Below are 27,716 nucleotides of genomic sequence, written 5' to 3'. Positions count from 1 at the left end.
ACACTTAGCACTAAAACCTTTCAGAGAATGATTGCTTTGAGTTACCTTTAATCCATGCCTGTACATACACATCATGGCACTGAGCAATCTTGCTGGTTTCTCATCTCCAAAAACCAGATAAGATGCCTGCAAATATTTATTTTTCAGCCTACGCTGCTATCCACTAGAACTGCATCCCTGCAACTCTGATTTGCAAGTACATCATGGCCCTACTCTGTCAATCTAGTGTCATTGTAAACACCATTTAGATGAAAACCAGCATATAGAACAAAACAGCTTTTTCCTGGTATGATCTACTCAAGCTGAGTAGACCGTACTCAAGGTGAGTAGATCATACCAACTTACTCATTCTACTCCTCCCAGGAAAAGGTTACCATTCACAAAGCCCAGTATGCAGTATCAAGCTAGCACATGGTTTAAGTGCTCACTTGAGACTCTGTGAGAAGGAGTTTCTCACTCATACTTCTGATACCTGAACTCCTGCTGAAGGCAACCTGGGGCAGGCACACTAAGCCCCACTGCCCTGCACTAGATAGGGTTTACATCCAGCAGGCTGTTACAAAAAACAAATCCCTTAACACACTGAGACTGGAAGATCAGTAAGTACTTAGGAAAAGCAACTGGCTCACTGAGTGACCTCCCAACACCAGCAGCCCAAAAAATAGTATGACAAACAGAACAATCTTCTGACCACAGGTATTAAAGTATGCCTGCATCTACTCCGAGTCAGTGATAGTAAGCATCTTTGTCTTGCTTTCCTAGGAAATTAATTCAACCTTACTAGGCTATTATTGCAGTCTGACTGCAGAAGCCAAATTTCCAAAACATGGCACATGCAGTATCAAACCACATGCAGTATCAAACTAAAAAGCTTGAGAGTTCTGGGTTCAAGAACAGTAATTAATAAAAAAAGGTGAAATCCTCTTCTGGAAATAGAACATCATGCACTTCTGGTATAGCACTTAAATGGTTCAACTACAAAAGCAAACTTCATTTTTCCTCTACACCTCTATAAAATCATGCAAGCTGTTTTCAATCAGTCTTGAGCAAACTACCAGTACTACTAAGATTCAAATCCTAACAAAAAAAAAAATTACTATCACAGAATGGTTTGGTTTGAAAAATATCTTAAAGATGATCTAGCTCCAAACTCCCTGCCAGGGGTAGGAAATCATATTTTACCCTGTGTAGATGAGCAATTCTCAACACCAAAGGCAGCAAGAGAGCAGAAGCCTTATACTATCAAGTGTCCTTGTTCCAGGAGTCAGGTGGGATCTGCGGAAATGCAAGCCCCACATCCGCTGACAGGGCTCAGCCTACAGCCTGGAAAGGTCAACGCTGTACAGCAGAGCTTCCCTGAGCCACACAGCATTGTAAACTCCCCCACAAAACCATGCACCAATGCATAAACCATCACCCCTCTTACTTGTGAGGATTTCTAGGGAGTTACCGCTGGTTATATTTACATAGTGAAACATTTAAGACATCTGAACTTTTAATTTAGCAGAGCAGGGAAGCAGGATATGGCAGGCAGTCTGCTCATAAGACCACCAGAAGCCCAGTTTATCAAGCAATGTATTCCCTGGGCCAGAACATCTCTCTTGTCTCTGCTGCACATTCAAAAAATTTCCTGCTATTAGTTTTCTTCAGTCTACCCAACTCCATCAACCCTATTAGCAAGAAAAACAATACACAAAAATCTATTTTTACCTTCTGTTGCTCACTTTACTAAAAGTGTTGTTTTCTTGGAAGGATAAGAAAGAGAAATGAAACCTTTTACTCTGCCCCACTGGAGAGCAACACACACAAAACAGGGAAGGTACAACCCACCTCTGCCTCCTCCCAAAAATCCCATGAAGTCTTCCTTTCTAGTGGAGCAAGGAGAACCAGCTACACAGACTTTGCTCAAAAAACAGGCAAGTCACCCCCAAAAATATTTCAAAGTTGTCTTACCATCTACTACAAATTGCTGGGTTTGTTTTTTCTACCAATATCAACCTTGTACTTGTCCTTGAAGCAAAAAGCTGCTTAGGAGTCTCATCCTCAAAAACTGAAGACTTATTTCCAAACTCACGTTGCTCAAGTTGTAGTTGTAAAACAACATGTACCAAATTTAGAAGCTACCTTTGTAAATTCATGGTAATCATGCAGTCCTCACACTAGGCTAAGGCTGTTTGCTTAAGACCTTGAATTGATAACACAACACACAACAGCTACTTGGAATGACCAGCTTTAGATTTTTCCCATCAGCCATCTTTCAAACATTTCCCCATCCCAATACAAACAAGCTACATATCCTTAAACTTTAAAAAGGCAGTAACAGCAAGAGTCCATGAGGAACTCTATGTATCAGTTTTTGCATTATTAACACTGCTATTGTTGCAAGAGGAAGAGAAAGGTACTTTTCAGTAAACTCAATACCCTCTTATATTCGATTTCTTGATATAAGAAATCTGATCCGAATCCTGGTGCTGAGAAATCTCAGCTTGTGAGTTTGAGAGCACGTTCCAAAGCAAAGAGGCAATAATAAACTTTCCTGACCAGGCTCAGGAGAGTGCATGATTCCCTGTAAAGCAATGCAGATGAAAAAGGAAATCTATTAACACCACATGGATGAGGTCTGTTCTTTCCTATCAAGAACCTGACCATCATATCTCGGACGCTAACCCAAGTGAGGCATATGTTTAGATTACATAGTCCAGGAGGGTGTCCGTAATACTCCAGACAGCTCACAGACATGCCGTTTAGAAATTTAGAAGGCTTCAAGTGTTGCAATTCCTGTTCAACAGGAACAAGAAATATATGCATCCTAGAACAAAAGCGTCGGGTAACCAGGCTAAATCTCTGTGCTGTAGCACTGCAAGTCCTACCTAGCAGCAGAGGAGGCCTGCAAAGTCAAGGCCACTCAACCTTCCATTTTAGGCCAGTTTGCCTCACGCTGCATTTCCACACGTACTCTACACTGCTTTAAAGGAAGAAGAAAAAAAAGCTGTATCAAGTACACGCTGCATTCACGCCCGAAAGCCAACGTACTCGAAGGCAAAGTCCGGCAGCTAAACGAACGCGAAGCCGCGGGGCCAGCGGGCAGCACCGCGCTGCCCTGCCCGCTACCTGCTGCTCGGCCCGGCCGAGCCGCTCACCCCGCGCCAGGCCAAGCCGAGCCGGGCTGGGGGGCAACGCCGGCGCCGAACAATGACCGGCCAGCCCGAGCTGCCGCAGCGCCGGGGGGAGGCCGGAGACAGACAGCTACGCTTTCCTGAAGGCTTTTGTGCGAGGGGAAGCCCAGCCGGCTCCGGGGGACGCTGATCCCACTGAGGGCCGGGAGGAAAGCCCCGCGGCCCCGCAAAGACAGCCTACAGGGACCGGCGGCGGGAGAGGACGGGACCGCCGGGCCCCGCGGTGACAGCGGCCGCGCAGACCACCCCGGCCCCGTGGCGGCCGCTCCGGCAGGCCCGGCCGCCTCCCTCAGCGGCGCGTCCCTGACGGCCCCCGGCCCCGACGGCAACAGAGCCCCCGAACCCCGCTCACCTCCCGGCAGCAGCAGCGACCACGGCTGTACGCGCCGCCTCGGCGCCGCCCTTTTTAAGCCTTGCACGGCGGGAGCGGCGTGTGCGTGTGCCGGGCCCGCCTCCGCCTCCGCCTCCTCCGCCTCCTCCCGTCCGCGCCGCCCGGCGGGGGCTGCCACTCGGCCTTGCCCGTGTCTGTCTCGCGGCCCTGCCCCTCCCCTTGCCCCTGCCCACAGTAACTCGCACAAACCCGCCGGGAGGGCGGTGGAAATGTTGTGCTATGCGGGCACAAATGACAGAGATGGCCAGGGAGCTGAGAGGAGCCCTGGCACTACTGCCACTTAACACCTTTCAGGTCTGATGTGACAGCTTGCAAAGCAAGGGCTTTCTTACAGGGCTTTCTTACGGCTCCCGAAAGGACATCTTCATCCAGTATGAATATGCTAAACGGACATAATTTGAAGTATTAAGGTGTTGGAAGAGGACAACGACCTTGTTGCAATTTGTTGCTTACCTCTGCCAAACTTTTTTTGTGAGGTGCTGTGAATTTGAGGGGCATGTTGAGATGGCTGGGGCTTGATCAGGACCCCAGTAGTTATCATAGAATCATAGAATGTTTTGCGTTGGAAGGAACCTTAACAATTGGCTAGTTCCAATGCTTCTGCCATTGGAACTTCTGCCACTGGAACTTCTGCCTGCATACACCAGGCTGCTCAAAGCCTCATCCAACCTGGCCTTGAACATTTCCAGGGATATAGAATCCACAGCTTCTCCAGGCAACCTGTTCTGGTGTCTCTGAACTCTCATAGCAAAGAATTTCTTGTTCAGATCTAATCTAAACCCACCCTCTTTCATTTCATAATCCATAACCTATTTTCCTATCACTAAATGCCCATGTAAAAAGACCCTCTCCAGCTGTCCTGCAGACCCCACATCTTCCCTTCAGATACTGGAAGGCTGCTGTACTTTTTCTCCAGAGCCTTCTGTAGGCTAAACAACCGCAGCTCCTTCAGCCTGTCTTCACAGGAGAGGTGCTCCTGATCATCTTCATGGCCCTTTTCTGGGCCTGCTTGAGGGTGTCCATGTCCATTGTGTGCTTGGGACCCCAGAGCTGGATGTAGTATTCAGATGGTGTCTCATGAGAGCCGTGCAGGAGCAGAATCCTGTCCCACACCCTGCTGGCTACACTCCTTTTGATGCAGCCCAGGACACATTTGGCTTTCTAGGCTGCAAGTGCCCATTTGCTGGCTCACGTCCAGCCTCTCATTCACCAACACCCCCAAGTCCTTCAACCCAGGGCTACACCTCAATCTGTTCTCTGCCCAGCCTGTATTCATGCTTGGCATTGCCCCAACCCAGATGTAGGACCTTGCACTTGGCCTTGTTGAGCTCCATGAGGGTCATGGCTCCACCTCTCAAGTCTGTCCAGGCCCCTTTGGATGGCAGTTAAGTTACCTCAACTATTTCGGTTTGGCTATGTGCTGCATTGGTCCATTAGACATGTAAATCATCATCTCACATGTCAAAGTCCCACTATGTTGCACATTCTGCATTGCCATAATTTCCCTATGTTTCCTGGGTATTCTTTATTTTAAGTGTGTGTATGGGTGTTAAGGCTGTACACTTTCATATAGAGATACACACACATACACACACACACACAAATATATATAGTATTCTATAAATTACTGGAGGTACTTTTATTTTACATAAAGGCAACTAGAGTCTCCTAATGCTTCAGTTTATACTGGAGTATAAACCAGGCAAAGGACTTCCCACAGAACAGCATTTTAAGAAAGGAAGGAGCCTATATTCACTCTTTAGCACAAAGGAGGAGGGCAATTGTGAAGCTGCTGATAGTCCCCACGTAACTGCACTTGGTTCACGCTATGGAGTGACTCAGAAATTCAAAATAAATTGCTTTCCCAGGAAAGGAAGTGAAAGCATTTAATCCAGGAGTGCAACTCACTGACTGCTGTTGCTAAAGGGCACAGAGTCTCTAGTACCACACGAAAGCTCCTTGAGGAAAGCCCCAGAGCACAAGCAGCATGGACACCAGCTGCTCCGCCATGGGTAGGCTGTCCTGCTTCCCTCCTATTGCACTGTTGGGATTTTAGCTGACTAGAGATTGGAAAAGTACAAGGCCGTGGCTAATTCCAAGTCCTGCACCTGCAAGATGGCGTGTCCTTGGGCCTAGCTAGAATATAATAACAAATAGTGAAAGAGACATGAGAAAAGAGAGATGTAACTCCTAAGGAATGGGGAAGAGCTGATGTTGTGGTGGGGCCAATAGACAGTGTAAACTACAGAATATTCATGAGCTTATTACTTGCTGTATAAGTGTCTGATGCTCTCTTCAATAAACAGAACTTGCTGAACACTCATATTGAGTGTCCGAGTTTTCCCTGCACCCGACAAATGGCTCATCCCCGACAAACGGCTCTTTCTGCAACATTGCACCATACTTTGTGCTCATGTAGACACAGCCAGACTCTGCCATATGATTTTTGCATTTTGTCCAGGATTTTGGATGAAAGAAACAAGTGAGGTAGAGTTGCATACATATCTCAGGCACAGGTGATTTCATGCTTTGTCCTGAATGTGTTTATGCTCCATCTGCCAAACACCAAAGCTTACTGTTGTTTTATCTACTATGCTAGTTAATCCTTTATTAGCATGTTTCTCCATACCTGAGTTTCTAAAGGCCATAAACCACATTTTAGTGCTTCTTCCAAGAAACTTTAGTGAACTGGTTTTGTCTTGTATTTCACCGGAAAGAGAGTGTCTAAAAAAATCTCTCTCTCTTTCTATGTCTTGCACCTTTTAATGAATTCTGTCAGCAACATGAAATTGCAAAAGTCTCAGCAACACAATATTTAAACAGGTATCTCAGTAGTGCCAGGTATCACTCCTCTGAGGCCCCTTGATGCTCACCACATTATACATCCAGGGACTATTCTCTGAAATCAGCTTTTTGCCAGCTGATCAGAAAAGACCGGAACCCAGTCTCAACCAAACTGTGTAGGAAAAACACAGGTAACACAGAAGTAGGAGCATAAAATCTACAATGAAAATATTGGACTGTCTTACACAGGGGAACAAAGGAACCTGATGTTCCTCTGGATCAGGAAGGTCTAGGACCCTTTACCAATTACATACACATTTTAACTATATTTGAGGTTTCACCAACTCTTTTTATTGGTGTACAGGGCATACAGGCTGTGAACCCATTTCATTATGGAAATCAGCTCTTTAAGTACATCAGATACACCAAATAAGTAAATAAAGACATCCAAAAGGACATTCTGGCTTTCTTGTTTAAAGGGAGTTCCCTGTATTCCAGTCTGTGTCCACAGCCTCTTGTCCCTTCATCAAGAAGGGTCTGCCTCCATCTTTCCCTGTAAAATAGATATTTACACACCAGCAAGGTCCTCCCCTAGCCCCAGGTTTTTCCTTCTTGAAGTTTAACCTCACCTCATATGACAAAAACTCCAGTCCCTTTACCATAGTCATGGCCCTTCACTTGACTCTTTCCAGTATTCCATGTTTCTTTAGTATGGAGGAGACCAGAGTGGGCAGTGCTCCAGCTGTGGCCTCCCCAGTGCTGAGTAGAGGGGGATGATCATCTCTGCTTCACTGCATGTGAGGATGGACTACTCTTGAGCTTGGAGAAGGTGATCCTTGGAAAAATCAATCAATTTTCTTGGATTCCTTCTCTCTCCAGGACCATAATATTAACACAATGTTAACAGCTGTTAATAATTATCCCATAAAGAGATTACCCAAAACAAAGGATTTCCATTTCAGCATATGAACATTATAGAATTTTCAGCTTGGTAATTTTTCCCTGTAATATCGATATCAGAGTACTGTTCTTATATATATGTACTGTTTGTCATTACTGTTTTCTTTTTATTTAATTGTAGTCTCTTTATTTTTCTCTACAGGGTATGCAGATCACTCTACTGAATTGGGTAATCCTAAGTGTATAATCTCAGAACCATCCCAAGTGTATCAGTTTTACACAAAACAGACTGTTTAGCCTTCTACCATACTGTATCTGCATCTGCTAACACTTGGGTGCAATCTCAAGAGAAGAAAACCAAAGAAATGTTATATAAATAAGCACTTCAAAATGTCTAACATATATAGCAACTAAAACACATGAGCTCCTGGGTCTATGGAGCACGAATAGTTGCTTCTATCTTGACAACCCTCTTCCTAGTGAGAAATGGAATAGTGCTCGTTTTGCATGTGTAAATTTCATACACTTGAGAAATGGAATGTCAGTACTGACAGGAAACACCAGGGAGCAGGAAAGGGAGGTGGGGTCCCTCCAGAGTCAGGAACCAGCAGGACCTGAGGACAACTCCAACGGAAGAGATGCTTTTCCCCAGGAGCTCTGCTGTCCCCCAGGGCACCCCAACAGGTGATACCAAGCAGTTTAACCAACAGCCTTGGGCAATTTCAGGTGACAAGTCATGTCTGGGATCTATGTGGAGGCCCAGTGGGGAACAGCAGGAACCAACACTAGGACTAAGGACAAGACTAGGATATATGTCACCTCCCTTGACCTGCTGGCCACTCTTCTTTTGATGCAGCCCAGGATGTGGTCAGCTTTCTGGGCTGCAAGTGCACATAATATTCCTGCCATGTATCGAAAGACAATGGTGACATGGGGACCGAAGTTTGAGGTTATATGACAGTTACATAATGGTTGGATTTCACCTCAGAGCTCTTTTACAAACTAAATGACTCCATGATTCTATGACAACTAGAGCTGGGATAAAAAGGTAGTCTGTGAAGAAGATACTGGAATAAGATACTGTAGGCTTGCAACAGATGAACTGGTTTGTTGAGGACAACTGAATTTGGTTATCTCTACACCCTTTTTTTCTCCTGATCTATGTCATCATCATACAAATGCAGTTTCACCTAAGAAACAACATATCATATTGGGCACTGCAGCAAACGTCCCAAAGGTAAGAGAGGCCCAGAAGTAAGAAACTCTGTCCTAGGTTAGAGATGAAAAATATATGTAAAGGGATTCCCACAGACTACAGTCATCTGCCTTCCTTTCACATGGATGAAAACAAACTCAGACAAACTGAGTTAATGAATGAGCTGTACTGGCAGGGCCCTAGATAAAGGTCTGTGCAGAGCCAGCCTAAAGCTTGCTTCACTCACCCTCAGTATGTTGCCTTAAATAGTTCTTCAACTTAGAAAGACAGAAGTAAGGAAGTCATGAGTGTGTTGAGTATTAAGTCTTCTGAACAATGAGATACCTAACCAGAAAAATAAAATGTTTAAAAATCCTCTGTATAAAGGCACAGATAAAAAAATTGTGACATTTCTATGGCACACCAGAAAGGAGACCCGATATATATACACACACAGATACATACATACAAAAAGATATCTAGAAAGTTTTTCAGAAAAAAAAAGGAAAGAAATTACAAAGCAAATTTAAATAGCAATTCCATGTTTTTAAGCATGTAATGACTTTGTTGGGTTTTGAGGACTTTGCAGGTTTTTTTTTAAATACAGGAAGGATTTTTCATCTATGTTTACTACTCTTTCCACTTTATATTGCTGCCTCTGTTTATCAAATATTTCTCCATCTCTTTCTCCCTATCCTCTATAATAGAAATGTGTATCTTATGGTTTGGGATCTGAGGAACTTCTGAATGAACTGGAAAAGGTCTCTGTTTAGCTCACACTCAGCACACAGGAACTGCCCTTTGCACAGCATTAAGGTGTCAGTTTGAATCCCAGAAGATATGAAGGAGACAGAGGAGTTCCATGGAAAGAGTATTCTGTTCAGTAAAAATAAGACAATCTGGTCATAACTGATTCAGCTTGCTTATGTCAGGCTAACAAAAATGTTATTTCCTCAAATGACAAGGTTCCTATGTAATGACACAGGACTGGAAAAGTCAGCCTAAACAGCAACAGACTAAATTGTGCCTGTTCATTTACTGCCAGTGCTTCTTCTTTCTCTGAACTTTGGTTCACAGTTCAGAGAAAGAACACCTCTTTCCTCCTCTAAGCTGTACACAGGTGCAAGTTTACTAGCAAGTTTACTACTTACCCCATCAAAATGATCAACAGAGAGCTTTTCAAATTTGAAAGTTATTTAAGTGAAACGACAAATATAACAAGAATGTTCTGCTGGTTGTTTATGCCAATGCAATATGAACGATCTGACTTGTTCACTTTTTCTGTTGTAAAAATTTTCCCCAATCACTATTCCTCTCTGTATCAATCTTTTTGAGGGATAAAGGCATCACACAAAAGAGATAAAGTATATGTTCTTGAGAACAGACATTGAATTGTATAAAGCTATATCGCTAAAACAGATGAACCAACAATAATGTTTCATCTGCGTAACTGAATATCAAGTAAAATATTACACAGAAATAATCAGAGCAAGAAAGCTCAGAAGTTAAATATTTATTATATTTAGACTCCAACTAAGAAGCAAAGTGTATGAAAAATAAAATACCATCTATTCTGCTGAAACATATCTTGATCACAGTCTTTTCTGGCTGACAAAAGGAGTAAGTTGTTCTATTCAGTAGAATTTACAGTTCACTGGCACATGTTTAACACAAAACCAAACAGGAGAACCCCAGATAGTGCCAGACTACAGTATATTGAATATCCCTCACCAGCAATGACCTCTAAATGCACAACATGTTCTCACATTCTTCACATACCCACACCTCCTTGCAACTATCTCTAATGAGAATTGATGCACAAGCCAAGTTCAGCCCCAGGAGCAGGCCAGATGTCATGGTAAGGAACATCTCCTTTACAAGATGTCTCAACCTGAGTCTGCTCACCTCCCCAAAGCTGTCAGCTAAAAAGCATGCTCCACCTTTGCAAGGATTCATTTGGGCTCCTCCAACTCAATGCTAGTACCTACAGGAGACAGAAAGGGAAAACAGAATGAATTCATGAGCCCCAAGCTTTCTCCCAAAGTCAAAGAGCTTGTACATAGTGATTTTGAGGCTCTGATTTTAAATTAGTGCCTAGCATTCCAAAAAGCCTCTTATTTCTTACAAAACTCATCTGCAGACTGGAACATGTACGTTAATCCTGTCACTTGCATTTTCATGTAACACTTATGTCACAATACTTGAATCGTGCGTAAACAGAGCTCTGCATTTGAAAGGTTGGCCCCACATCTCATCTGCCCCAGGCCATCAAATGCCAAACAAATCAAGCTTGCAGATGCCAGACCAAAACAATGGACAAGCAGGCATTGGAAGTTATCAGCTGCCTGCCTTAAATAGATGGAGAGGATGCACAGGAGCCACCCCTGTAAGCACAAACAGGTGCCAAAGCACAAGCTTCTGGAAAAAACCTAAGAGTTCCCATGTGTGGCAAGCCTCATTCCAGTGCTGAGCTTCTGTGGGAACAGGGGACTAAGTGCAGGGAGCTCAGGCTGGCAGCTGGAGTAGCTCAGGTATTGGTTCATGCTCCTTCACACCTACAAAGCTGAGGTTGCACACTCCTTCCTGCTTCAGTGCAAAGCAGTGTTTAGACATGGAGAGAGATAGAGCCAACTCACGAGTTAATGTTGTGGTGAAGAAAAGTCCTGGGAATACTTTTCATAAAAGGCTTGAGGGATATGGATAAGATCATCATACAGCCCATGAAAGTATTCCACAGCAAGGTATGTCAGCAAACTACATCTTCATTTGGGATAAAAGCCAATCCAGGGATTAAGTGAACAACCTGTCAATGCCCTTCATCATCAATCACCTGCATTGTCTCTGAAAATGTGTGGAAACAATTCCACCCTCCTGCCTCCACTGCAATGGGGTGATTCACAGAGTTGCTGCAGGGAAAAAAAATAGGTCTGGCTTGTGAATAGCAAACTTGCCTACACAAACTTGTGTTTATGGGAAATAGACATGAAAAACAGTTAAATATGCCTCTCCTTAGTTAAACATTGTTATAAGAGGAAAATAAGAATTTTTTGGCCATGTCTATGGTATAAGGAACCACCATAAATCAAGTTATCTGCAGCACATGTATCCAGTTGTCTACACAAAACAGGTACCAGGTATTGGCACTGTTTCCCTGCGGGTGAGTGCTGGCTAGCATGAACTCTGCCACCATGCATGGACCCAAGAAACTTTTAGAGTTGGGACACCAAGTAGTTCTTGGAAATGATGCTTCCCTATCCTATTCCTGAACAGCATGAGCTGTTCAGGCCATCACTTCTACTTCCCCAGCACATCCCACTTACAACACCTACCACTCCAATTACCTATTGGAGAGATCTCACTTTATCATAAGCCTGATCTTTCCTTGTTCCAGCCATGGCCTGCCATCCATGCAACCCTCCATTGCCCCATGCAACACCACAGCCCAGCTGGAGCAGAGTTCGTTCTCTGTTTTATTTTCTTATATTTTAAGATGCAGAACTCCTAGAGTGATGAGAAGGCATTTATTTATTTTTGGAAATATATCTTTTATTATGCATCCTGGTAATAAAATTCCCATTTCTTTATATAGAGATGGGCCTGTAGGAATATTTGACTACTACTTCTTGTAACAAACCACCTAATGGTACTAAAAATTATTATTTGAAATGCTTTGTTTTATTTTTACATAACATTCATGGACACCTACATATTGGTATTTTAGAAAACTGGTTTTTCAAAATCTCTGTCTAGAAGTATCTAGCAGCAACAAAAATTTACCAGACAGAAAATCCCCCAGATTTATCTGTCCCAAAAATTAATACATCAAGTTTCTTTCTTGTATTTTTTTCTATGAAGCAGTGACAGATCCTACCACAAGGTTGTCTAACCTCTGTGTGATAATGCAAATTTTATCCGACCACATCTCATATGTATTCTGAGCCTTGAATCACTACCAGCCTGAATGCTGATATATAAGCAGAAAACCCAGCTGTTGGGTCACTATTTAGATAATGACTCTTTTTCTCCACAAGGCAAAGGCAGCATATAGATATGCAGGAGAGCTGTAAACAGTTAGAAGCTAAGAAATTGATAGGTGAATATGATGGATGAAGAGAGCAAAGATTTTAAGTTCAGACTTAAAGCTTAATTTTAAATAAAAATTATTTAAGCTGATCTAGCCAAACTTTAGATTAGCTAAACTAAAGGCAATTATTTTATGTGAGGTTATATAAACATTTTATGGCTTCTTTTCCTATTTGACCCTCCATCAATTGTTTTTTCAAATTATTACTATTACAAAGATGCCTGGAGAGAGATGATACACTCAATCATTTTGAAAGAGTAATTTTAAGCCAGGCTCCCTGCAGCAGCAGCCAGCAGTGCCTGCTGTATCTGGCCATGGTAGTGGCAGTACCAGGTGCAGGTGCTGGCAGTGCCAGCAGGCAGGAGCAGAGCTGGCAGCGGGTGAGGCCGGGGGCTCTCATGCCACTCACAAGCATTTCACGTGCTCCAAACCAGACTGTTCTGCCAAGCTGCTTCACTGCCCTCCTGAGCTCTTCTTGCTTCTCCCCAGCGAGGTCAGTGCTTGCCCTTGCTGGCTGGCACAGCCTGCTTTTGTATAAAAAGGGCAACAGGTGGCAAGGCTCACCCCAAGGTCATGGAGAAGCCTGTGCCTTCCAGCTGCCCAGGAAGGAAAACTGACTTCATGTTCCCAGTTCACCTGCATGGCAGCAGGTACTGCTGTAGTTACACATGAAGTTTCCATTACATAAGCATTTACTGACAGAACTTTAGAAAACCCACACATTTAGGGCAGTTCTTTTTTTTTTCAAATTTTAATTTCCTGATGTGACTATGGAGAATGATGACCCAGGGATATTAGCTTTGAGCACTGAGTACATTAAAGAAAAAAAAAGCCAACAACAAAAACCAAAGTAAGATTGAAACACACTCCTAGATGAAATTACTATGGGTTGAAACATATGATTTGGCACAAATTATTGAAGACTAATGGATATCAGTTTGGCTTGTCAGAGTTAATAACAAGCTGAAAATTATTTCATAAGCCCATAGAAGGAAGCCTTTGCTTCTTGTTTCTGTTCTTAGGTTGTTAACTGGATGCCAACACAGTTAAATACAGCCCAGGGTGTCCTAGAGTGAAACCACAAACTCCAGAATTCCTTACCCCATTATTCCCCTTCAGGTTTTGACATTAAATGGATTGCAAATGTGCAGCTTACATAGGCTCTTTCCCATTCCAAGAGGGCAAATCCAAACTTCCCTCTTCTCTCTTTGGCTAACACACCTGAACTGGCAACATAAAGCAGAGGTAACTTTTCAATAACAAATTAGAGATTAGCTGGTAACAAATTAGAGAAATTAGAAATTTAAAATTAACAAAAACAAAACAAAAATATTTCCAATAGCTAATAACCTTTCCAGAAAGTGGGATAATATTTTCACCTCCATGGCAAGTGCCTTATTGTCCATAATGGGACTGCTCTGCCTGCAGCTGGCCTATGGCCTCCTCAGACAAGGCTGCAGGGTGCATGATCCCCATATGCTGTACCCCCTTCAGAAAGAAAGCAAAGAAAACAACACCAGGTGTGTCTAGTAGCATGTCCTTCTTAGTAAGGACACACTAATCTTGGATTGTTGATGGTAAGTGATGAAGCTGAAAGCTTTTAGCTTTGTAAAAATACAAGTTCATTCTGTTTCCTTCAATACATTCAATATTCTCTTTTTACCTTCAAACACTTGTTGAATGCAACTTCCACTCAACTGTTGTCTACCCCACTGAGCAGAGAAAAAGAACTTCAAAGCTCACACTATAAACCCTGAGCAGCCACAGTCCCAAACTATGCTGAGTTATCCGAGATCTTCCTTCCACAGGGATGAAAGAACCTTCATCACATTCCCAGAAAGCAGTGGAGGGCATGGCTTTGCCCCATGCAGAAGGAGTTATCCCTCCCATGAGAAGAGGTTTGAGCTTGCCTGGAATGCCATGATGGTGTGTTGGTGTCCAGCTGGGTGCTGACAATCCTTCAGAATGCAGAGTGAAAGCTGCATAATTCTAAACTTCAGGAAAAGCATCCAGCTGAAGCACATCAACAGATGGTTCCTGACATATGTTATCACCTTATGCAGCACAGGGTGGTGAACCACAGGGACATTTCTGACATTAATTCAATAAGAATTGTGAAATAGAAATACAAAGGGAGCAGAAGGAATGTAGAAATCATCTTCAACCATTTTTCAACTAGTCCAAATAGGCCAATGTTCAGTAATGGTCTCGTCCTTATCACTATAATAACTAATAAGGCAGCACTGAATTTTTTAAAGTCTTTTAGCATGATTACATGGACACATGAACGCTGTGGTCAGCTAATAACCTTATTTAACTTCTTCTGGAGTTGGTGAAAATCTTTCCCCTAGCTTCAGCAGAATCTAGATTAGGATATTAATTATACACAGAGTACTGCCTAGAAGATCTATTGCTGCCTAGCGAGTTTTTATCTATAGTAAAATGGCACTGGCTTTCCACAGTTTTATTTACCCTTGGTACACTCAGATTTTAAATGCACATACAATTTAGAGAATTTGCATATCTTAAATGTTTTTTTACAAGTTTTACAAGAACTTTGCAAGTTCTCCAGCAAGTAAAAAATTCACTTAATCACCCACAAATAATTCCCAAAGAGTATTACAGTCCCAATGCAAATGGCTTTGACCAAAGTGTCTCTGAAAATTTTAAAACTTTAAGTATCTAAACTCTTCATGGTATCAAATGTATCTCTGAAGAAAGAACCTTTACTGAGCTTTTCCACTGATAGGGCATGTGGCATGTTGACAGAGCAGCAGATCCCTCCCACTAAGCAGGGTCCTTTCTGCAGGACAGGAAAATATGGATGGGCCTCCTCACCAAACTGCAGTTGTGTAGATGCACAACCACAGATCCTGGTTTGAAACAGAGCAGTCTAAATTTGCAGAAGCAGGTATACTCAAGGTATCTTTTTTTTGGAAGCAATGTCTTTTAAGTCTTTTGAAACAACTATGAAAGTAATTTGTTCATTACCCTTTAGAAATAAAAACATGAAACAAATTCAAAGTGGAAGGTCAAAAATACTATTTTCATTAAAAAGAAGCTACTAATGTCTTTCAGATAATACTCCAGATTAAAGATTTATGTGATTATTTTTCTGCATCAAAATTCTTGTAAATAACTCCCAGTCCAACAGAAACAAGTTACCATTGATGCTGAGGGACTCCTAGCCCTACTTCCACTGAAATCTAGGATAAGATTCCCCTGGCTTTCCACATGGTATGATCCGGTAAAAAGAAGGTCATCACCAACTTACCTAATATTTCCTTTTAAAATCAGCAACTCCAAATTCAGACCTAAATCCCTAATAAAAGAAACTTAAAAAGAGTTTGTTCTTCCTCAGTCATTCTTGCTCAGCTCAGTGTACTCTTGCTTATTCGGTAACCTTCTAGCATAAAAGTGTTTCAGCTTCTCAGTTAGGGAAAGTGTGAGGGTTCTTTTAAAAAACTTCTATTAGGACCTGGGGCTTTTAAGCAGGAAGAGGATCAAGAGTGAGAATATGTGATCAGTGGGAAGAACCAAAGAGATTTCACCTCTGATAAATTCCCCTTTCTTCCTCAGGAGCCACATTTCTGTCCTGCTTCCTTCAATGCAGAAAAATGGATTCTTTTCCAAGGCAAGCAAAAAAAAAAAAAAAAAAAAAAGATTTCAGTCCTTCAGGTCATAGAAAATCACTTGCCTGGAGACATTAGTCAGGATGTCAGGATAAGTTCTTCTCTTTCCTGTTTGCAATGTCCAGAACTGATACACTTTGTTTCAGAATGGTTATGAAACATTCATTTTCAACATGATGTGATCTTGTAGAATTTCAGTTTCCTTATCTGTTTTATTCATACACATTTTGTGTGCATACAGTTGAAATAGACTTCAGAAAATTACGCGTATACAGTGATATTAGACTTGCTACAAATTTCACAAGAATACTTGTGTTAAGTGAAAAGAAAAAGAATTGTTCAGCCAATACCTACGTGTGTCAAGGGACCAACAAACTGGAGAATATTCTCATTTATATGTACAGCATCTGAAAATACCTCGTACAAGTGAAATTCAAAAAGATTATGAGAGATAACTAATCCAAAGGCCTCTGCCCAATGAAGAAGCATGCAACTGGCATCTTGCCTTGAGTGAATGGGCTTGCAAATAAGTACAGGATGTAGTAAGTATTCACTAACTAAAGCACCAGGCATAGAATGGTATATCCATCTTAAATTTCAGCAGGCTAATTGTCATGATAATACTGACAGTGCTCTCCAGATAAAATCAACAGCAACAGCAAAATCTTTGGATCGTGGTTAGGAAGAAGAAATCATCAGGGTAAGCATGTTACTTGATGAAAATTTGTTTTCATACCTTAATCACTACTTCCAAACTTTTTTGTTCAGTTGTGAATCTCTGGATTGACAGTCTGCATGCTGTTGTCACACCATGATCTCATTTTTCCTTTCCTCCACTACACTGCTACCCCACACAGTTATTCCACAAGTCCCACACCAGGACAACAGGTCACTCTAGGCATCAAAAATTATTTTAAAGGATTAGAAATGAACAGTTTTACACAGGCAGTGTATAACACTGGCAGATTGTGGACCAAGTAGAAAGATGCGGTGTTTAAAACAACATTTGTCTGGGGTTCCTGTCGGGGACCCTGGTGTGTAATCAGTCACAGGGTTGAGCTGACACATGCACTGTTAGGTAATCCAAATCCCAGGCTGCATAAACAGAACAAACCAGCAAGGAGTTCTGAAACCAGCATCACTGGGTTACTTAGAAGCATCTATATGCTCTGCTTCTCTCTCTGCAGAAAGCTACTATCACATCTAAGTTGGGAATCAGCCCCAATCTGGCTTTCAAGAGCATGACTGTGAGACAGATAAATCAGGAATTAAAACATTCACAAGCAGCTGATAGGTTAAGCATGGTTACAAGGAAAGAAAACCAAGAAGCTTTTCTTAAACTAGGGGAAAATCATCATTCTCATGGATGAAGCCTCCACCCCACACCTTGGGTGCAAAACCCCAGAGAAGGGAAGGCTTGCAGGACCTTTCCCTTCAGTTCACCCAAGCCCTGCAGGCAGCTCATTTGCATCTTCACACATTACAGCAAAAAAATGGAAGCATAGGTATAAACTGAGTAAACACCATGCAAATGATTAAGTGCTCCAGAGATATCTCCACACTCGTGCTCTCAGGGTAGAAGATTATTAAATAATTCACAGGATTAGCCTGGAGCTGACACTCTACTTAGACAAATGAGTCCAAATGGCTTTGAATAGCTCATTATCCATCATGGTTGCATAGAGCAAGCAGAACCTGAGAAATGCAGCTCCCTCTCTGCAGTCACTAGGAGTTAGAGAGGCTCAGCCATCAGTGGACATTCATCTCACTGTTACAGCAGAGAACAGCACAGTGCAGCTCTTCATACTGTGCCCTGGTCTGTGCTATAGCTTTATTCCCCTCCATTACAGAAGATCCAAGACTCCTCACAGCAGCTTCACAAAACTCAGTGTGGATCATTTTCAAGGGAACAACAGCAGCAATAAAAGGAACATTTTGAGTTCCAAGCCAGTGCCACTGCACAGCCATAGAGGGCTGTTGATTATCTTTCGTGGCCATTAGAAGATGAGAAGTAGGTTACCCTATGTCCTGCAGGAAGGGAAAAGCAGAAGTGTTTCTAATTCCAGGGAATTCTTCCAACTCTGTCTGCCCTGTGCAGCATCCCACACCTTGCAGTGACTTCAGGAGTAGTCAAGTGCCAAATACTGTGTGTCAATGCATTTGACTCCTCTACAATTCCTTCAAGAATGCACACCATTTTCTCCTTAAAAAGCTTGCAATCTTCATTTATGTGAAGACAGACTAAACTTCTCCTTTAACCTTAAGTTCTAGAAGAAATTAAGATCAATAATTGTTCTTTCTAGCAATCTTCTCTTCTGTGTAATGAGCTGAGCCCAAAGCAAAACTTAATCATCTCCAGGCTTCCAAAGACATATGAAATCACACTGAGCCTTTGCTGTAACAGGCTACTCTTCTCCAGCCCCCTACCCAACTTCACTTACCCAGCAACTAAACTTTGAAACCTCAGACATGCACAAGTGCACTGTGCTGCTTGCAGACATCACCTGTTGAAAGACCAAGCATCTGAGTGTTATTTTGGTGGAAGTGTTGTAATAATACCTTACCTGAATCTTTTTATCTTGCTACCTTGTGTTCCTCATATCTCCAGTGAAAGATCATGTTCACTTTCACATCCAAAACCAGCATCAATTTCTATTACACAGTGTAAGGCTCAACAACCCTGGGCTCACAAGGATTGCTGGCAAGCTTCCTTATTTCAAGTCCCCTACCATTTTCCAGGAGTTGCACTTCCATTTTCATTAGGAGATAAACAGTACAAAGCATCTACAGATAGGTTGATTGATAAATTCTGAGTACAATATTGATATCCATATCTCAAACATCTGCAGTCTGTTACCATCAGAGCTATTTACAAGCATTAACAATAAGCCCTCAATGAGACAGGAGTGGGTAACACAGTGCTAGGCTGGAACTGAACACAGAAGGTCCCAGAAACTTCTGACTGATAAGAAGGGCTGATCTGGAAGTGTTACATTTAAGCAAACCATTAACAATCTTAACAGTTATTTAGGTTTCATTTCCATGGTAGGTAAAAATGCAAGCCTGGATTTTGTTATGAAGGCTTTATCACTTAAAATAAAACAAGTTAAAAATCTCCAGTGCACAGGAAGAAGGGCACTGGAGGCTTGGTTGAGATGGATAAAATTAAAAGCAAGACTGATTTTTCAGCTAGTTCTGGCACAACAGTGGCAGAGTGCTTGATTATTACCCCTTGAGGCACACAGCACTGCAAACACATAAAACCAGAGAGAATACCCACAAAGAGATGGAAAGAACTGTTTTACGATCTGTGACATAGCCCACTACACACAATTAGTCAGGCCACAACAGGAGAGGAGCACAACAGTGAAGACAGTCATAACTACATCTCTAAGCAAGCCATTGGTCTCCATAGGTAGTAAGCACAACTCTGACTTACCTTCTCACATAGCACACAGTCGTCTGTCTCTTTCCTTCTGACTAGCTCAGCTAGGAGCAACAACTCCCTGACTACCCAAAGAAAAGGTTAGCTACAGTAATATCTTGAAAGAAGGTATTCAAATAGCTGCTGCTCCCCTGGATTAACTTCATCCTCTTATTCAATGTGGATTGCTAATTCTACATTAGTGTGGTTACCCACTCACATCCACACTGTACAGGTGTGGTGTCTACAGACAGCAGAGTTGGGAACTTGCAAAGCTTACAAAGTAATTTAAAGATGATGGATGGGCAGGAAATTATTTTCTAACTGCAGACTCTCTGATAAGTACATACTTCTTGCTTCCTTTCTCCCTAACACAGGTGCACATGGTGGGTGGAACTCCACCAGCCCACGACTCCACACCACTATCTGCAAAAGCAGCCCTCTTCCCATTTCTGCACTACAGATCACTGCCATCTAAACCAGATCATTTCCCACATTAATCCAACAATAGTGGTAAAAGTCCACTAATCCCTTGGCACCTGCCCTCACTTCTGGGTTAAAATCTACCCTAGGGTCAGCTCAAGGATTTTATATGTTAATAAGTTGGGAAGGGAAATGTTCTTAGGGTTAGTTTGTTTCCAGCTGGGCTATTCCCTGCTTCTTCTGTCTGGAGAGAGGAATTAAGCACTTATAGACCTGACACCTCTTCAGAAAGGATGGAGCAGCTGAGTTATGAACTCACCACCTCTCTCTGCAGTGATGTTTTATAGCTTTGCTGCTTTATGGCCATGCTGCTATGAAGCCCTTTATGCCAGAACAGTCTGATATAGTGAGTGCTTGAGCCATACATTCCTCCATGCTCCCTATGAAAGTCCAAGAAAAATAGTATTTATTCAGGTTTATACATGCACTGGCATATTTGTTCAAGGATGTGTTAAAGAAACAAGAAGTCCTGAGCTGTCCTCTGTGACATGAAGATATCCTAATACTGCAGCTGCCTTTGAGGAGGAACCCCTTCTGCTTCAGAGAGCTCGTGTGGTGCAAGGTGGGGAGAATCAGAGGTCTGACTGGATTAAGCAGTGCTGCTGCAATCCTGAGCTCAAACCACCCTGCCTATGCTTCAATCACTCTGATAAGCACAGCTAATTTACATGAGTGGGGGAGGAAGGGAGAAAGTTTCCAATATCATCAGAGAAGGACAAACAGAGTAAGAAGCAAAAGGCACCTATGTGCTACAGTAAGGTCAGAAATGTTCAGACACATCTGAAGAACAATTGCAGAGACTCTCTTTCTTAAAGTATTGGTCATAGTTTTGAAACAGGAACAGAAATAACACCTGATGCAGAAATCAGGAATCTGAGAGATAGGGTAGTACTTGACCCTTGCATAAATCTAGGCTATAAAACTTGGTGTTCACTTAAATATTATTTGTTCTAAATATGTAGTTTGGCCAATGGTCAGACAGCAGCAGAGAAATAGTCTGGCTTTCCCCTGAGCCCCACCATGCCTGTGAGCACAAACCACCTGACTGTGGAGCCTGCACTCATTTTTCCAATCCGGTTCTTTGTCAGCAGAGAGCTTTTTAATCTCTTACTCCAAGGTGCTATGATTGATCAGTGATCACAAATACTGTTTCTACACCAAGGGCTCCTTGGTATAGTCTCCTCTCTTGGTAAGTAGTCCCTCCTCCTTGCCATTTCTCCCAAGGCATACACTTCCTCTCTCCTGGCAGTAGTTTTTTTGCTTGCTCTCCCTCAAAAATGGCAGTCAGCTCCCACCAGCATGTACCCCAGCCTTCCTCCCCACACCCAACTCTTCTTACAGGCACAGCATCAGCATGGTCAACGCTCCCCAGTTTCAAGAAGACAGCCCACAAACTTGGCAACACAATTTTTCTGCTGCTCTAAGCAGAAGTCCAAACATAGAGAGGGGCGTAGTAACACCCTTAAAAAAGACCCCCAGTTCCCTTCCCACTCCAGATTAGCACAGAGGGTGTGCCACAGGAGTATCTCTGGGACTAACTTCCAGACACACATCTGCAACAGCCCCTTCCAGGAAAGCCACCTGCTTCCACTGCATGCTGCAAGGCATCATCAGGCTCCTATGCATGTGATACAGTCAGAAGAAGGAAGAGGAAGTCCTGGCCCGTTTTGTGTCAGCACAAGTTTCTGGTGTGTTAAGAAACTTCCTGGGGGCTGAGCAGCCGGACAACTGTGATTAATGGGGTCCTGCAAATACTGACGGCGTAAAATTGGAAGGTGACCATATTCAACTGTGATTTTACTCTTTGTATGCATCAGTTCTCTGACGACTCCTACCTACCCCAAACACCTCCCAGAGAGAAATAAGAATGTACCAGCTACATCAGCTAGCAGCAATGCAGCAAAAGCTCTGGCACAGGGTCATTGCAGGGCCTGCATGGGGAATGGAGAGCCAGAAACAAGGACTTGTGAAGACACCAGTCTCCTGTCATTCCAATCAGTGCTCTCTGGGATTTTACTTTTCAGGTAACATGTCAAATTAGTCAAGAGCCCTACAGTACATTAAACCTCCTCTGCAGAGATTTTGGGTGATCTCTTTTTGCTGCTAGGGTAATTTTGAAAAAAAACCCAACCAAACAACAAAATACAATCGGCATTATAACCTGAAGTGGTGTCATTTTGTTCTCTTCAAAGCAGAAACGAACAAGAGCAATGGTACAAGGGCTTAAGAGCCTCCAGTGTGGCAGAAAGACAATTTCCCACAGCACAGGTAAAGCCTGACATTTTTCCTCTGAGCATATCCTCCAAGCCTTAAATAAGGGGCAGTGAGACTATAAACAAACCATGGACACGTTACAGGGCTGCCCAGAGGGCAGGCTGGAGTGTGACTGAGGGGAGGTTGCTATAAGTAACAGAGCCAGCCTTTCAAGAAGTCTCTTTGGAACAGAATATATCTTTTATCCAATCATAAAAGAAATTAGTCAATTCCTGTTATCCTATAGCAGAGAGGGTAATTCTCTCCTAGTGCTCCAGTCAACATATTTTTTCTTTCACAATCACATTTTCTAATTTCCTTCCAGACCTACAGCTACCACAGAAGTAACCACAAGACACTTACATCTTTGAATGTACCAACAGCAGCACGTCTCCTTCAACAGTGTGGATCTTTTCTTGCATTTCACAGCATTATCATCACTAGTAGAAAAGTCACAGTTTCAGTCTTACCCTCCTGAGGTCAATTTTTCTGCTGACACATACCTAGACCAAACCAGGACTGTTCCCAACTAAGTCACAGTGATGCTGATTCCTTCAGGTTTCTGAAACTGCTTTGGGATTTAGACCACAATGGCACTGCCCAGCCATCTCAACTCTCAGAGCAGAAGTATCTCTGTTTCACAGATTGAGAAAGAAGGGCAAAGAGAAATGCACTGATTTGCCCACACAGCAAAATGAATATCAAGAATAAGATATTCTTAACCTCCAAATGTTTCTCCCTCTACACCTACTACTAAGACTTCACTGAAAAGTGGCAAGATAAAAGTATGTGTTTTTTCACTGTTACTCTGTTGTGTACTCATTAGAGAATAAACCTGGGGGAAAAAAAAAGATCTTTACTTTTATTTTGCATTAAACGGATCAGATATAAGTTGCAAAACTTCTCTGATGTAATTCAGGGAAAGGTGGCAAAAGATAAAATCCCTTATCAACAGTTTGGTAAGGGCTCCTGGTGACAACACAATGACTCGAAAGAACTGGCATGGTTTATTTCATCCAGAAAAATAGGGAGTCTTACCATGTCTGCTCTGGTTGTTAAGTGCCCCGACAACATACTCCTTCACCAGATTTGGCTGTGCTGCTCCACTCAGGATGGAACTGCTGCAGCTGAAGTTTCCACAACTCCCTTTAGTGCTAAAGTCACTTCTTGAGAGGTAGCTGAAAAAAAAACAGAGAAAACCCCACCCATTCTATGTATGTTCTCTTTTACACATTTCTCAATATCAAGTACTTTTCTTAAAGAACATAAAAAGTGATAAAACATTTTTCAAAGCAGAATGTCAGTATTCTAGTTTACTTTGTAATTGCCAGTTTTGAGTTTTTAAATGGTATAGAATGTATTCGGTATCTAAGATGATTGCAACAGAAGTCAATAAAAACTAGTTCTTCCTGTTCCAACCATAGCACTTACTTTTTTTAGGCTCTTCTTGCTCATAGCTTGGCAAATTCCTGAATTTCTCCTCTTGCAGACATCCTCAGAAATTATGCAGGAGCACCACAACTTTAATCACACTATTGACAGCATCAAAGCCAGCAGATCTCACATTCAAGTGCGCAGCAACGTCATAAACTTAACCCTTGGGTTTTCCCTGCTTTAGTAAGTAGGGAAAGAAATCAGCATTGAGACCAAATAATTTCCCTCTTGTTTCTAAAATTATTTTTGGTGCTTTGTGCCCTCTAAAACCTCCCAGGATTCCCACAGGATATCTGGAGTCAGAAGAGGATCATGCTCATTCACCTCTGTATGATGATCATAACAAAAGGAAACAAAAAGAAATTCATTCTCTGAACTTTCAAGAAAAAGTTCTACAATATTCCTGCTCAGACAAAAGCTATGGTAGGACAGAAATTTATACTCTGGGTATTTTTCATTACTTTAAGGATAATTTTGTGCTGAAGCTGATGTTTTATCATATCTTTCTCCATTAAAAAACCTTCCATAACAATAAAACCTCTGAAGAAATGAGGCTGAGGTTGAATGTAGAGTGGCTAATGTCATCAATGCTGAGCTAATAAGTGACTAATCTTTGACTTGCATTGGAATGTCATGCAAGGTTCTTCTGTGTCCTCTTCCTCTTGAAGCCCCCCAGCAGCTTTTGGCAGCACTTGCCCTTCCTGAGATTAGCCCAGATTGGGTCAGAGTTTATCTGAGGAGGGGGAAACTCTCTTTTCTGCTGTCTGAATGCACACTGCTGGGGAAGTGGTAACAATAAGAGCTAGTGTTAGGATCTGTCAGATGCAGTGGCATAAATACAGAAAAACTCTCCAGAAGTAATGAAAATTGAGTGATGAGATGCACATTTTTCAGTAAACTCCAAGAAATACTGTCTCTTCAAACTGATGAACAGAAATCTGGACTTTCAGAATTGGCATGTACTTTTGTCTTTCCATAAACTACTTTTATGGTAAATGCAGGGATGTCACTTGTGCTGATTTTTTTTAAGGAATTTAAGGTCATTTGGATACCTTGAGATATATTGGAAACTTGTTCAAATTGGTGGCTTTTCAGGGTAAAACCTCCATCCTACATTGATCCACTATGGACAAACTCCTTTCTGCAGTTTGAGGGAGAGTAAATTATAGAAGGAGTCAGAGTTAAATAAGAGCATGCTTTTCCTTTAGTGATCCACTAATGGCAACAGAGTGCTGCAAGAAGATGTAGTGGATGCCAAGATGAAAACAGTAGTAAAAGGACCCACAGATGCAAGATCTGGGTAAAAACTCAGGTATCACTGGAATGATAAGACGTTCTCCACATCTTTCATGGCATTCCCTGAACATTTGTTCAACTACTTTGTTGAGGATTCCTTAACAGCAGGAACAGACCTGAGACTTTACTGGGCTGCACACTATAAGAACAGCAGAGATGATCAGTAGAACAACAAGATCCTGGGAAAAATGTGTCAGATTTGAGATCTACCTGAAAAACACAGGGGGAGGATGGGCAAGAAAATGGGAAGGAAGCCAAACACAGCCCATAGGATGTGAAGTAAAAGTAAAAGTAAACTTAGTTTATACACTAAGTATAAACAGTGAGGATTCCTGAGCCAGTTTTCTCACTAGAAGAATAGGAGTCATGTTCACTTTAAACAGAAGTATTATTTTTCTAAAAACATAGAAACTTTCTAATGAATAAAAAGATCATGAATGAAAAGTCTCTATTCTTCAGAGGTGGTAAAAATTCCTCCAAGTTACTACAATGCCTCTGTCAGCATTTCCTCACATACTTGATATTCACTGTTTGCAAAAATCTGCAAAGTAACAACACTGCTAAAAAGTAAGCACTAAAATGTCACCCTGTTAAGTGTGCACAGTGGGAACCTTGATCTTCTTGGAAAGCCCTCTTTTGAATGCCCTCTTTTGAATGTGACACAGTTATGGCCAGATGAGGAAAAAAATAAAAAGGAAAAAAAAAAAAAAGCTGTACCTTCCAAATGTCCAAATGCCATTTATAAAGCCATGTTGGTACAATCCATCAGGAAACATTAGTGCAAGTACACAATTATCCTAGGACTGTAAAAAAGATAGCCCAAAGGAATTTTGGACATGAACATAATTCAATTTTACTGCTATGCAAAAAAATGTAGCCTCCCTATTGAAGGCAATGTAGTCTCCCCATAGCCAGTCATTGAAAAGGACAGAAACCATGTAGGGACTTATATTATATAGTAGTTGTCAAAATGTAGATGCCTGTAATAAAGGTCACTACAACTGCTCAATTATTGCTGCTTTCTGCAACATGCATTGACCATTAAAGCCCAAGGCCTTGCAAAATAACCAAAACAGACACAAAAGCTCACTGAGATTCTGAGCAGTGTGGTTAGAGTAGGGGTAAAAATCCACATCCAGAATAAAGCATGCATCAAGTGATTTCAAATCCTTTTAAACTATTGTTTGTTTTAGTGACATGAGCTCCCCTCCTTCCATCACCCATCCAAAAAAAAAAAAAAAAACAAAAAAAAAATTGGAAATTTTCTCTTTTGTCTGCAAGCATCTAGCATTTGCCCTGTCTAGCACTGTCAGGGTGGTCCAAGCTTGTACAGTCCATAGGCACAGCCCCCAGCACCCTGCCCTGCCAGGCTGTGCTCACTCACCATGCTGTCTCCTCCCTGCCTTTTAATGATGGAGAACAAGGGAACTGAGCTTAATGGATCGAAAAACAAATTAAGAAGACATGCATAACCTCAAAATTTACTCTTCTATACATTATCATCCAACTAATCTGCTGTTATTTCAGGATAGGTGAATCATGCCCTTAGCAGGTAATATAGCTTATGAGGAGCTATCCTGTTGCCTGCAATCAGGTTACTTCTTATGAATAAAGACTTCAGAATCTTGCCCTTAAGGAGAAAGAATTCAAGACTCATGCAATCTGAATTAAAAAGTTAAGTGACAGTACAATTTGCAACTTCATTTCACATAATTTGTTATCAGATGACTTTTCTTTCCACAAATCCACATTAGCACTGCCTACGATGAAGGTGTATAATAATCTATGATTTAATAAACAAGACTTTTTAAAAATACAAGGAAGAGTCTCCGTATCCACTGCCTACAGAAATTGATGTAAATATCAGTCACCCACTATTTTTAGGCAGAACTTACTATCAATTTGTTAAACTCCTTTTAAGAGTCATACACAAATATAGCTGAAATATATAAAAAATCAGAATTGTGTGTCTGTAATGTCCCAGATTCACTAAGGCCAAATACTACTTTTCCTACAACACTGCTTCCTAAGTAGTAAGTATTTTCAGATGGTAAAGCTGAACTGGGGATTATCTTTATACAGCAAGATCTTGGCAGCCTGACAGAAAAAATTAAAGGAGCCTGCTGATCAGTTAAAATACTACAGCTCCAAGTGTGTTTGGATGACCGCCAAAGTCTTGGAATTGTTTTGCCATGAAATCTGCTTTAAGACAGGAAGAACAGGAAAGTTTTCAGTCTGGAAGAGGCTTCATGATGAAAAGCCTGGAAATCAAGCCCATTATTCACATCCAATCAAGCCTACCCCTCCCTGCTCCTTGCTGTCCTCTCCATTCCCAGCACAGGAATGTCCATGCATACAAGTGCACCCCACACACCACATACACTCCACACCCCTTACATGCCCTTGGACTTTATTTTTGATAAAATTGCTCAATATTGAATTCAAAATTATACTGTACCATTTGATGAGCTATGCTGCTTTCATATACTACAGGTCACAGAGATGACTGCCATTTAAAATAAGTTATTTGCCAGTATTAGATGCAATTTAAACCTCCTGGCTCCTAAAGACAGAGTAAGTTCAGGTGTAACAAAGAGGCTCTACCTTCTTTTTCCTCTGCCTGCCTGCACTGCAGCCTTTCAATCATCACATAATCTTATCTGA

General features: G+C 41.9%; 1 protein-coding gene across 2 annotated transcripts in view; it reads right to left on the bottom strand.

Annotated features, from left to right (window-relative positions):
- ACSL1 (acyl-CoA synthetase long chain family member 1) overlaps window positions 1-3,612 on the bottom strand; it is a 38,025-nt gene extending 34,413 nt beyond the window's left edge. The window contains exon 1 of one of the 2 annotated variants that reach the window (XM_054290989.1): window positions 3,529-3,612. The gene's annotated coding sequence lies outside the window, so the exon portion shown is untranslated. Of the gene's footprint in view, window positions 1-2,870; window positions 2,910-3,528 lie in introns of those variants that run through there. The other variant, XM_054290999.1, reaches the window with a different exon arrangement.
- Between the last annotated feature and the right edge of the window lie 24,104 nt (window positions 3,613-27,716).

The sequence above is a fragment of the Melozone crissalis genome, unplaced genomic scaffold (assembly GCF_028551555.1).
Source record: "Melozone crissalis strain CALT ecotype California unplaced genomic scaffold, PUWL_Pcris_2 ptg000006l_1, whole genome shotgun sequence".
NCBI classification, from domain to species: domain Eukaryota; kingdom Metazoa; phylum Chordata; class Aves; order Passeriformes; family Passerellidae; genus Melozone; species Melozone crissalis.
Note: the sequence above shows the minus strand (reverse complement) of the source record. Positions and strands in the feature narration are given on the sequence as shown.